The sequence below is a fragment of the Pan paniscus genome, chromosome 12, assembly GCF_029289425.2.
Source record: "Pan paniscus chromosome 12, NHGRI_mPanPan1-v2.0_pri, whole genome shotgun sequence".
NCBI classification, from domain to species: domain Eukaryota; kingdom Metazoa; phylum Chordata; class Mammalia; order Primates; family Hominidae; genus Pan; species Pan paniscus.
The window spans coordinates 23,665,735-23,678,022 of record NC_073261.2 but is presented as its reverse complement, the minus strand read 5'-3'; the positions used below and the strand labels follow the sequence as shown (position 1 = coordinate 23,678,022).

The window sequence follows — 12,288 nt, the reverse complement described above, 5'->3', positions numbered from 1 at the left end:
CTTGAGTGAATGCAGATTCTTTTTCTAGCCTATCTCCCTGCAATTTTGGATTGTACGAGTTAGAATGTAGTTATGTATAAATATAAGCATAGAACACTCCTTCACAGCAGAAAATTCTTCCTAAGAGCCTGCTGCTGCTTGTGGTGAGAAATATGTGAAATAACTCTTTTACAAAGTAATAGAAGTTTTAAGTCAAATTATGCTAATTTTTTCATAAATAGACACAAATTCAGGGGTGTAATAAGATGCAGTATGAATCATGCCCAATCTTCTAGACTGCCCTTATGGGAGAAAAAAAATATTTTTCTAGTTAGAAGACAGAAAAAAAAAATGGTATGTTAAGCTATTTCCCAAATGCCTGTTGACTCATTAATACATATTTAAGAAATACCTCCACCAATAAAATCACCTATCTTGGACTTTCCTAGGAGTTTCAAAAAAATTAATTTAACATACTTTCAATAGTGTAAGAATATTTCTTTTGGCATAGCCATTGCATTCTGTGGACACAATGGCCTGTTACGTAAAATAGACCATATAGAGCAGTTAATTTTATAACTTTATTCAGAGTTTTGCAGGGATTATGTGATGTTTCAGCAGTATGGATACATTTTTTTCATAAATATCAGTTCTCCATAGTCCACTAACTGCTGCTGCAGTGTCTTTAAATGTCAAATGACTTTTATCGCTCTTCCAAAATATTTAAAAAGGATTTTTGTTTGTTTGTTTACATCAAACTCTTACTCCTATCCTAGAGACAGTTTTAAAGTTTCTCAATGCTGATCTATCCCATTACCACAATTACCACCACCTCTACCACTGTAATACCACATGCAATCACAGTCGACTTGCTGGAAAAAAAGGGTAATTAAATCCTGAAATAAATCAAAGGAATATAAATTATATATGCAACAAAATCTATAGCAAGTGTTCATCAAATTGGCTATAATCTCCTTTCCCTTAATATTATATGTGTGCTAAGAGTCTGTCTACCTTCCCTCCTTCCTTCCTTTTACTTTTCCTTCCTTCCTTCCTTCCTTCCTTCCTTCCTCTTTCCTTCCCTTCTTTCCTTCCTCCCTTCTCTTCCCCACTTTCTTTCTGCTTTCCTTCATTCGTTTCATTTTTGGGGGTTTGTTTCTTTTGTTTCTTCTTTCATTTTATCATTGTATTTCTTTCTTTCTTTCTCTTTTATTTATATTTTGCACCTTGTGCCCTTAGCTTCCTAGTCTGGGCTCCTTCTGTTTCTTCAAATGCAGGCTCTGCGTATACATAGCACAGAACCTGCTTTCTTCCGGCCACAATTTGAGGGAAGAGATGACAAACATAGGAAAAGTCAGTGGAAAAGATGGTTGAGATAGTTCGTTTCAGCCTTGTATTCTGTCCTGCTATTTTGGTGATGTTTGTTATTTAGTGTGATGAGAGTTCTGTGCTGTTGCTAAAACTTACAGAGGGCCAATAGGCAGAAGTAGCTGCTATGTCTGTTCTTGGAAGTTCTTGAAAATCAAAAGGAAAACATTAACAATTCTTTTGGGATCCATATCTTGTGTTTTACTGAGGTGTCCTAAGGAGTCATCTCTCTGCATATTTTTATAGGAAGCTCTCCAGTGGTGCCTTCTGTCTGTCTCATGTCTGTCTGGTGGAAACTGGTGCCTGAGGCCATGACACAAGTACTAACTTTTCCTGCCTCCACATCCTCTGAGTCTCCCTGTCTTTGCAAGGCCTAACCTGCTGAACTTAAGCACCCTTACCATGGGTACAACTGTGGGCCGCTTCCTGGCCAAACTATCCTGGCTCGTGAACTTATGTAGACAAATTCACAATGTTCTTAGGTTATGATTTATGATTTGTTTTTGAAATTGCAAAATCACTTTGATGTGAACTGCTGTTCTCCGAAACCATTCCAGATGTTTTTAAAACTCCAGAATTATCAAACAAAAATAAAACGTAGTAATAATAATAGCTAATATTACGGAAAGAGAGCTCATCAGTAATTTAGGTTTGGCAAAGTATCTTGGCCTGGTTTGTGAATTTTTTTGGTTGGGCAAAATTTGTTTGGCCAAGCGTTTCCCCCTTAATTTTTAGGCCCCTGAGTATTACAGAGGAAACTTAATCCATATGTTTCTGGTTCACTGCCTCTTAAGTCGTCAAAATGTTGTTTTCCAAAAGCTTTTTAGTGTTAAAAGAATTTATCGGACACTACACAAGTTCTCGAAAGTGTTTTTTACCTCAACTGGTAGATCCCAGTGGACATGAACTCAAATTCTTAGAGTTTGGTTCTAAATTTAACATCAACAAAGCTTGACTGGGGACCAAAGCAGCCCGACAGCAGTTAGTGCTTTGAAAAGTACGACATTATTGGAAGAACACATGTGTTGAATGGAATGTACAAGTAAAAGCACACCAAAAAGCAAAGTTTGAGGGATGGATGGCAAGCCTTCCAAGGAATGACTGTTGTGTAAATTTCTATTTGATGAGCATTCCTTTACATTCTAATTTTCCAGCCACTTCTCCCCAGGCCCTTCAGCTGTATTATATCCTGGGTAATTCCGTTTCCTATACAAAAAAGCGATTTTTTTTTAAAGTAAGTATTCTGATAATCTTGTCAGAGTGAAAAGGATAAAGAAAAAGACATAAGAACTTATTGTTTAGAATGCATCTTGTAATTTCCATAATTCACTACAAAAAAATCATTCCCTGCCAGTTTATTTGATTTAACATCATCCAAAGTGTAAGGTTACACGGAATAAATAGCTAATTGGGTTAATTTAATAGCAGGTTAAATCTTTCTTTTATTTTGTCTAAAAGGCACATTAAAATAGTGCAATTTTCAAGTGGTCTTGGAAATCTAAAGTAGATTTTCTTGATAAAAAAAATATATATATAGCTTTCCCACTGCTGAGTTTATAGTGGGAGTTGCTGGCAAGCTTCCAGTTCACCGCATGAAAATCTAAGCTGCCTGTATAAGTGCAGAATTTAGTGTTGGGTCTTAAGGTTTTGTTTGGCATCTTGCCAAAGATGTTATGCATTTAGCTGGGAAAATTGCCTAGAAGTTAATTGAGAGGAAAACACTAATATACAACCTCCCCCCCTAAAGAAAAAAAAAAGCCACAGATATGCATATGGTGCTGTTCATTGATAAGATTTGTATGTATACAATAAAGACTTATAGTAAAGTTGCTTAGAATGGATTTTCACTGATTATCCACCCACCATATATCTGCTCCTTTGAGAATGCTGGTAGTTTCTCCAGGATCAGGATTTCTCCATCACAGTGCCTGCTCGGTAGAGGTACGAGATCACTGAAGTTCCTTTAAAAATGTTACTGACTAAAGGATAGTTGACGATTCAGGAATTCGGAAGAGAATATATATCAATTTAATTTCATAATCAAATATCTTAAAAGGGACACTTTGGTGCAGGATCTCAGTGTCTTCTCTCCAGAGAAGATAGGTGGAATTTGCTCTGTACTCTCCTATAAAAGGACACTTGAGCCTCCACTGAACTTCTCTTTTCCCCCCGAGAACCACCAGTGCCTGGGTAAGCTCTCAGGCTTGGTCTCCTCAGGGCTGAAGGAGCACTTCTTGTTCAGAAATTCATGACTTTTTAATTTTATCAATAGTCCTTTTTACCTGAATTTTGCATTTCCTAACCCTGGCAGCTAACTTGTATTTTCTTCTCTCCTGAATTTTCTCTCTAGTGCGATAAATACACCTCTCCTCTTTAGTCTGTGACCTTTTCCCTACTGTGGCATGCCTCCCCGCCAACTTTGTTTTGTCTTTTATTTTTCTTTTCTGATCAATAATCACGACAGAGACCCACCAGAATCACCAAAGAATTAACTGCGTGTATGTCCCACTTCAAAACGAAAGTAAAGAAAGCCGGTCGTATATTTTTGTTCATTGGATTTAGATTAAAATTTATCTGGGAGAACCCACTCACACAGTCATGCCCAGTAGTAATTAAATCACAGTTCCCCATACTTTCCATTCCTCCGCAACCCCCTCCTTTCTTAGAGATGCCTTAAGCCTTGGATAGAAAAATAACCCTTCCCCAAAATCCAGTCCAGCCTGAAGCTGGAAAGCCTTGCTCTTCAATGACAAAGCTCGCAGTAAGTGGGCTTCTTGGTCACTTTCAGAGCCTTTCTTTATGGTTCTCACTGTGGTCTTGCAGAAAGAGCTTGGAGGGGGAGGGTAGTTAAGACAGAAGAACAAAGCTGGGGGGTACGCTTTGGGCCCGAAACCGAGAGAAAAGTGATCCTTTCATTAAGACGAGTGTTCTTTTGTACCTGCACTGTATCCTTTTGATGTGTTGAGGTAGAAAGGATATGAGGAAAGAAGAAACAATGAGAGTTGCTACTGTATGAATTCCTTCTCCTTATACTTAATCCTGTCCTTATTGGGGCCTTGGGTGGAAAGCTGATAATTTTGGTGAGCCCTAAAAGGAAGGCAGTGGCTTGAATTCCTGCCACCATCCCCTTGATAATGAACAAGCCTAATGAATGTGGGTAAGTGGTAAGAATCTGTGACCAGCTGCATCAGGGCAGGTAATACAGCTCAGATTTAATTGGGAGCAGGTATTGGAAGGCTGTATTACTTTAATTGGTGAGGGGTTTTCTAAATGGAAAGGACAAAGTATAATGGACAAATTGTGTAGTACAATAGCACTTAAGCTGGGATTGTATGCATTCGTTAATCTGCTGAGGAATGAGGCAATTCTAAACAATTTTCTCAGTGAAACCAACTCCAGAAAGCTTGTCCCTTTTGTTCTCCCTTGGGAAAATGCAAGATTGAAACAGAAAATACCTTTACCGAGGCAATCATTTGCCACGTGTGGAAAGCGGATACAGCTGTAAACTATGAAAAAGGGATCTTTGTAGTACAATAAAGGATGGAAAAAGAGATAAAGCTTGGGATAAGAGTGGGCCTGTCAGTGCATCTATAGGAGGAATAAAGTGATGGCATTTACAGTGACAGATGAGACTCTAAAGAGAAGGCAGGACAGTTTAGAGAGGGAAATTTGATATTTAAAAGAAAGGGCTGTGATAATTAAAAGTAGCATTACATTAAGCTCTTATGCATATCATTAATGACAGAAGGAAACTGGTGGCTTTTAAAAAGTTAATGATTCCTATAAAACCATTCTGGATACCTTACATTTTTTAAAAAGTCTGTATGAACATAAACCTGGCCTCTCAGGTTGTATTTCTGATTCCCAAATTTGCTTAAAAATATAAAACGCAATGAAGTTAGAATTAAACTCCAGTAACTGTGTGTCATTGTCTACGGAAGAGTGCTCAAGCACTGCTCAGTTAAGAAAAGGATGGACTGAGACCAGCCGCGTACACATTGCTGCAAAGGGCTCTCTTATTAAGATGTGGGCCTGAAATGAGCCCAAGGGACATTCATTGTCAAACGCGCATTAGTGCCTTGTTTCTTTTGATAATTTATATTTGACAAAATCCAATAGCATATCTATGGAATGGCATTAAAACTGCTTCCAGATTTGTGGTTCAATGATGAGTGAGCTCTGACGAGGTTGCTTCACAGGATTCTCAACAGGTTGAAACGTAAGAGTAGAAGAGCAATTGTATTGAAATTCTTAATGGGGCTTTTACACTTGTATATTTCATTACAGGTGGGAAAACTGGAAAGATTGAATGTCCTTTGGAGTTCACAGAGGTTTGGCAGTGGGAGGAGAAAAACAAAACGAAGCATAGTGGGAGTGTTGAACAGACTTTCCCAAGATCCCCAGGTGGGTTTCATGTATTGCCTAATGGGAAGAGTGGGAACGATTCAGCTTTTCACACTGGCTGAATTATCTTACCTGGGCTATTGTTCACAGCTAGAACCAAATCTACAAAGCTACAGTTTATCTAAAGAATTCTTTGGAAAGAAAACTATTTCACTATCCACACATCTAGATCCCACATATTGGACAACGCAGGCTGTAGCCTCAGTCTCTAAAGTCCAGACTATAAAATTAAAAAAAAAAAAAAGTTCACAGTGTGAAATCATATTTATTCTAAAAGTAAAGAATAAAACCTTTTCTGGCCATTGGTGCATAGTAGCAAAATTTTGCTTGAAACTCAGCCAAAGATGCCATAAACTATTATAAAACGAAAGATACCTCATGTTCATCAAAGTATATTCAGAACGAGTAGTCAGGAGACTCACTACTTTCACATTGGAAGAGATATTTCTGGTAATGGCCACTGAAATTCACTACTGGGCTTCCACATTAAAAAATTAAAGCCTGTCAAATTCCTTGGGCCAGGGTAGAAGTAAAATAGAAAATAAATAGCTAGAGTTCCAAACCATTATCTGTTTTAAAGATTGTGATGTGGAGCATTGAAGTGCTAATCTATATTGTAATGCCATCCAATCTTTTGAATGGAGTGCATGTATGTGTGTGTGTGTGTAGTTTGAATATGATAAAAGTTGTTAATATGTGACTATGCTATGTGCAAGTGTGACAAAACTCAAAATCAGAAAAAAATTAATTAGAACACATCAAGTTCATATAAAACTGCTATCCTTCTGGCCGCTGGAGTTAAACTGAAACATTTTCCTGTACTTGCCATATCTCCACATTCATTTCTCCTTACCAAAAGAAGAAGTAGAGAATGTCTCTCCTCGTAAAAGTCGTATATAAATTTTAGCTAACAACCATTCAGTGTTGGCAATTTCAACTTATAAAAGAATCCATTACCCCAAGAGCCATTTACACTGGGAATGTTAATAAGAAGAATCTTGACACACACACAGGCAGGCGCGCACACACACACACACACGCACACACACTTATTGATTACCTACTACGGGTCATTTAATCCAGCTAGTTGATGTTATCTGCTTCTTAACAACCACAAACTCAGCAACTGTAGTTATTTTCTACAACATTCAATTAGGGGTTTAGTAATCATAAATATCAACAAAATAGAGATTTTAATTAAATTTAGTAAGGCAGAAATTATACAGGTATAATTATACTCTTTTCTACCACTGAGCTATGCAGAGGTATAATCACTAAGTGGAGAAATTAAAGTAGCATTCTAATAGAACTTGGAAGTTCTATGAGATGAATTCCTAAATATTTAGATACTATCCCCTGAAACTTCTGCTTCTGTACCTCTCCATCATCCTTTAACTTTATGACAATGATATTGGCTAAAAAGAACACCTGACTGTCCTCATGTAAGGAGAAATCTTTAATGTAGGACATTGAGGTTTCAATTTTATGTTCAATATTTATCATTTATGCTCTACATCTATAAAGTGAGGGAGGCAGATACAGAGAGGGGGAGACAGGCATACACACACACATGCACACACACAAGCACACACATATATACACATCCACACATGGTTAAAATAAATATTAAATGTTATCACAAGACAATAAGTAGAAAAATATTGTAATGAAATTCACAAATAGTTTCATACATGGAAAAGAGTTTGAAATTTTAGGAGGCATATTGTTACCTCTTTAAGTGACAATAATGGATAAATAGTTTAGGAATCTCAATGAAGAAGTATTTTCCTCTTAACCTTTATTAAACATTCCCATGTATATGTATGTATGGCCAGTAAAGGAAATTACAAAGTAACAATATTAAATATTATCATTCTTTGTGTATTTAGCTAAAATATATCTGTCTAGAGGGAAATATATTATTTAAAATAATAAATTTATCTGATGCATCTTTAAAATAAATTATATTTACGCATTGACATTGAATAAAGTCTCTGAAATCTCACAAAGTGAATATTGACGGTTCTATGTTGGTATTATTCAACTATGTCTGGAGCATATACACATTTTGTGCTTTTGTAAAATGTAATTAATTAGTCAATAAAATAAAATGAACTTCTCAAGAGAAATGCCTTTCTATTGTTCAAAACAGATATTGAAACATGAGAAATGAAAAGAAAAAAAGGGAAAAAGTGGAAGCTTCTTATAGTTAAAAAAAAAAGTATAGCGTTACAAGTGAGATTACCTGCATAAAAGCAGGTTTCTAAAAGTCATGCCCACTTCATAAAAAGGGCAAATAAAATATCCACTGCACCAAACCATAGTAGAAGAAAATAAGTTTTCATGTTTTCAAAGCTCTGGTGTAGAAAAATGTTCTGTGAGAAATAGAAACATTAAATCTGTGCCGCACTCAGGTGTTGAAGCTAGAATTTATTTATTTATTTTTCTTACTGTAGACAACACAAATTTGTTACCTTACAGTCCTGATTTGAGATTTTTAAAATTTGGGAATCTCAAGATACATATCCCAAAAGCTCTAGCAGAAGAAAAGACAAAACCATCTATAGAATAAATCCATAATACAGGGCATCTAGTAAAGCTACAGAAAAAAATAATGCTGCTAAAAATGAGCTCAATGATTTCAAGGAACCACCACATAAGGAAATGTGCCAGCATGGAGAGAACCAGCAGATACAACAAATAGGAGAACTGTTATTCTCACATACCCAAATCGATACAATAACCTAAAAATGAATGCAAAATAATTGTGTTTAAAGTAATTAGTGAAAATTTGGAATGAAAATCACATTAACAGAATAGCAGGTTATGGGGAAGAAAGTAGAATTCTGAAAGAACCATGTCTTAGTCAATTTTCTGCTGCTATAATAGAATACCAGAGACTAGGTAATTTGTAAAGAAAGCAGAGATTTATTTCTTACAGTTCTGGAGGTGGAGAAGTCCAAAGTCAAGCGGATTGCATTTGATGAGTGACTTCTTGCTGCATGATCTCATGGCAGAAGCGGGAGGGGCAAGAGAGCACATGTGAGAAAGAGGAGAAGGGAGCTGAACTCAGGAACACATTCCTGCAATAACTAACCTAACCTGTAATAATAGCATTAACCCATTCATGAGGGCTCTGGCCTCATGAAATCACCTCTCAAAAGGCCTACCTCTCAACACTATTGCATTGCAAATTAAGTTTCCAACATATGAACTTTGGGGGATACATTCAAACCATAGCAAAACCACAAATAATTCCAATTTTATACTACCTGAACTCAAGTAATAAAAAAATACATATTTATTTTTATGAAATGCCCCATTATATTTGTGTTTATAGAAAGATGAATTAATTAATTCATTATTTCTATATAATTGTTGAAGTTTAGTAAATGACAATGTATAAATAGCATTAGGTAATAACTGAGAACAACCAGTAATGACAGAAAAAAGAAATGATCATGAAATGTTAAACTTGACTGTGGAAACATTGACACTTTCCTAGAGGTCTTTGAAAATAAAAAAGGAATAAGTAAAGTGTTTCTAGACTTGTCAAAAATAGGAACCCTTGTGGTGTGGTGTCAGCAAAATGGTAGACTAAGAAGATCCAAGCTCTTATTCCTCAAACATAAACACAAAAAATAAAGTAAAACAAAACATAAACAGTGTGAACCAACTTTGTAGAAGCTCTGGAAAATGATCAAAGTTTTACAGCAACTAAGTACATACTCAATCAAGAAAAAGCCATCTTCAAAATGGTAAAAATGTTTAGTGATGGTTTTATTCTGCATCCCCAAGACCCTTCATAGTAGATGATGCTGTGCTTTTCAGCAGTGACAGATTAGTTACCAATTCCCCACTTCAAAGTGGAGGAAGCAGAGCAGACTTTACTTGAAAATTATTGTGTATGTTCATCCTAACTGGACTAGAGAAGCACTTGAAGAACTGACTTGCTCATCTCTGTCTTGTATAGTTCAGAGTACAGGTAGGAAAAGCAACAGGAAAGTCTCATAAAAACCACAAGAGGACAAAAATCCCACAGACATCTGGAACTAGAGATTCTCGGTGGAGACATACAATATACCAGCTAAGGCCCAGAGGGGAAACATATTGAGACTCTTTGGGAAATTAGGGCATTCAAAAAGAATTCTGTATACAGGGGGATTTAGAACATTACTAGCATGCCCCAGAAAGACACATGCTCAAAATTCCTTAAAAACCATTAATCTTTCACCCTGGCTGAATCCCAGACTCATGGAAGGCCTAGAAAATCATGAAGAAGTACATTAGCACAGAGGCAGTCTATAAAATCTGAGAAAGGTGACTGTCCATTTGTTTGTTTGTTTGCTTGGGGTTTTGTTTGTTTTTGTCTGTTTCAGATCCTGAAATTCAAGAAAATCTTTGTCAAAGTATTAGCTGAGTGCAAGCTAAGGTATCAAAATAGTGAATACACACACCAAGGAATAATCTTTGCAAAAATACTTTGTCTCAAGACAAATAGAACACAACAGACTTTAATAATCAAAACAGAAACACCAACATAGAGAACCTAAGGAACGAAGAGAATCTGATTTCCAAAGTCACCACATTATAAAAATCAAATGCCAATCTTCAACAACAACGAAAACAACAAAATTCGCAAGGCACATAAAGAAACAGGAAAATGGCTCATTCAAAGGAATAAAGTGATTAATTGGCATAAACTGTCCCTGAGAAAGCCCAGATACTAAAGTGACTTGACATTTGCTCAACTAGATAAGAGTGTGTTTCGACAAAGAAGTAAAGGAAATTTGGAACATAATATTTTATCTAAAGGAGAATATCATCAAACAAAGAAATTATATAAAAGAACCACACAAAAATTCTGGAGCTGAAAAGTACAGCAACTGAAGTTTTTAAAATTACTTGCAGAGATCAACAACGGATTTGCAGAAGATTAGTGAACTCGAAGATAGGAAAATTGAAATTATTGAGTCTGAGGAGCAGAAAAGAAAAAGGAATGAATAAAAGTGAATAGAACCTAAGGAAACTGAGGGACACCATCAAGCAGATCAAGGAGAAGAGAGAGGTAAAAAAGAGTAGTAAGATAAATAATAGCCAAATACCTTCCAAATATGAAGAAAGACATGAATATACAGATAAAATAACCCCAACAAATACCAAATTGGATAAACCCAAAAACATCTACACCAAAGCACATTATAATCAAACTGTTGAAAGCCAAACAATGACAGAATCTTAAAAGCAATAACAGCAAGGCAATTCAACAAAATAAAAGGGATGTTCAATACAAGTATCAGCCAATTTCTCATCAGAAGCCTGGAGGCAAGAAGGCAGAGAAATAATATATTTAAAGTGCTGAAAAAAGCCAGGCACAGTGACTCATGCCTGTAATCCCTGCAATTTGGGAGTCTGAGATGGGTGAATCACTTGAGTCAGGAGTTTGAGACCAGCCTGGCGACCATGGCAAAACTCTGTCTCTACTAAAGATAGAAAAATTAGTCGGGTGCAGTGGCGTGCACCTGTAGTACCAGCTACTTGGGAGGCTGAGGCAGGAGAATCACTTGAATCTGGGAGGCAGAGGTTGCAGTGAGCTGAGATCATACCACTGCACTCCAGCCTGGGCAACAGAGTGAGACTCCATCTCAAAAATAAATAAAATAAAATAAAATAAAATAAAATAAAATAAAATAGGGCTGAAAAAAAAACCGGTCAATGAAGATTTTTATATTTGGCAAAGTTGTTCTTTAAAAACAAGGGAGAAGTTACAAATAGTGTAATTTATTTACTGTTCATCTGTATTCCCAGATAAAAAATAATAATTTTCTTGTTTATCTGTATTTTCAGATAAACAAAAGCTAAGGGAATTCACTACCACTAGAACTGCTCTATAAGAAATTCTAAAGGGAATCCTTTACAATGAAATAAAAAGACAATATGCAGTAACTTGAAGCCATATGAAAATACAATGTTCTCCTGTAAAGATAAATAAATGGGCAGATATAAGCCACACTACCGTAATTTTAGTCTATAACTCCACTTTTTATTTTCTACAGAATTTAAAATACAAAAGCATAAAAAGAAGTTTAAAGCTGTATTATATTATTAGTCACTCAATGTATAAATATGTAATTTGATATGCTTATGATAAATTGTAACATATTTATTATTAATAACGAGGATGTAACTTTATAAGAGTATATTATGCAATTGAGGTCAAGTTATGATTAATTCAAATTACTTATAACCTTAAGATATTATATGCAATCCCCATGATAATCACAAAGAAAACATCTATGGAATGTAAACAATAGGAAAGCATAGGGGAATCAGACATGTCACTACAAAAATCCAATAAACGCACAAAAAAACTCTAATGGAGAAAATGAGAGACAAAGAAGCTATGAGATGTATAGAAAGCAAATAGCAAATGGCAGAATTTCCTTCATATCAATATGTATTTTTAATGTAAATGGATTAAGCTCTCCAATCTAAAGTCATAGAGGCAGAACAGAAAAAAAAACATGATTCAACTCT

The 12,288-nt window shown here is 35.7% G+C and overlaps 1 long non-coding RNA gene across 3 annotated transcripts in view; it reads left to right on the top strand.

Moving 5' to 3' along the window:
• Positions 1–12,288, top strand: part of LOC117979249 (uncharacterized) — a 126,193-nt gene that overhangs the window by 72,551 nt on the left and 41,354 nt on the right. For all 3 annotated transcript variants that reach the window (XR_004670010.2, XR_004670011.2, XR_010109192.1), the window contains exon 2: positions 5,635–5,751. This is a non-coding gene — a long non-coding RNA (uncharacterized LOC117979249). The remainder of the gene's footprint in view (positions 1–5,634; positions 5,752–12,288) is intronic.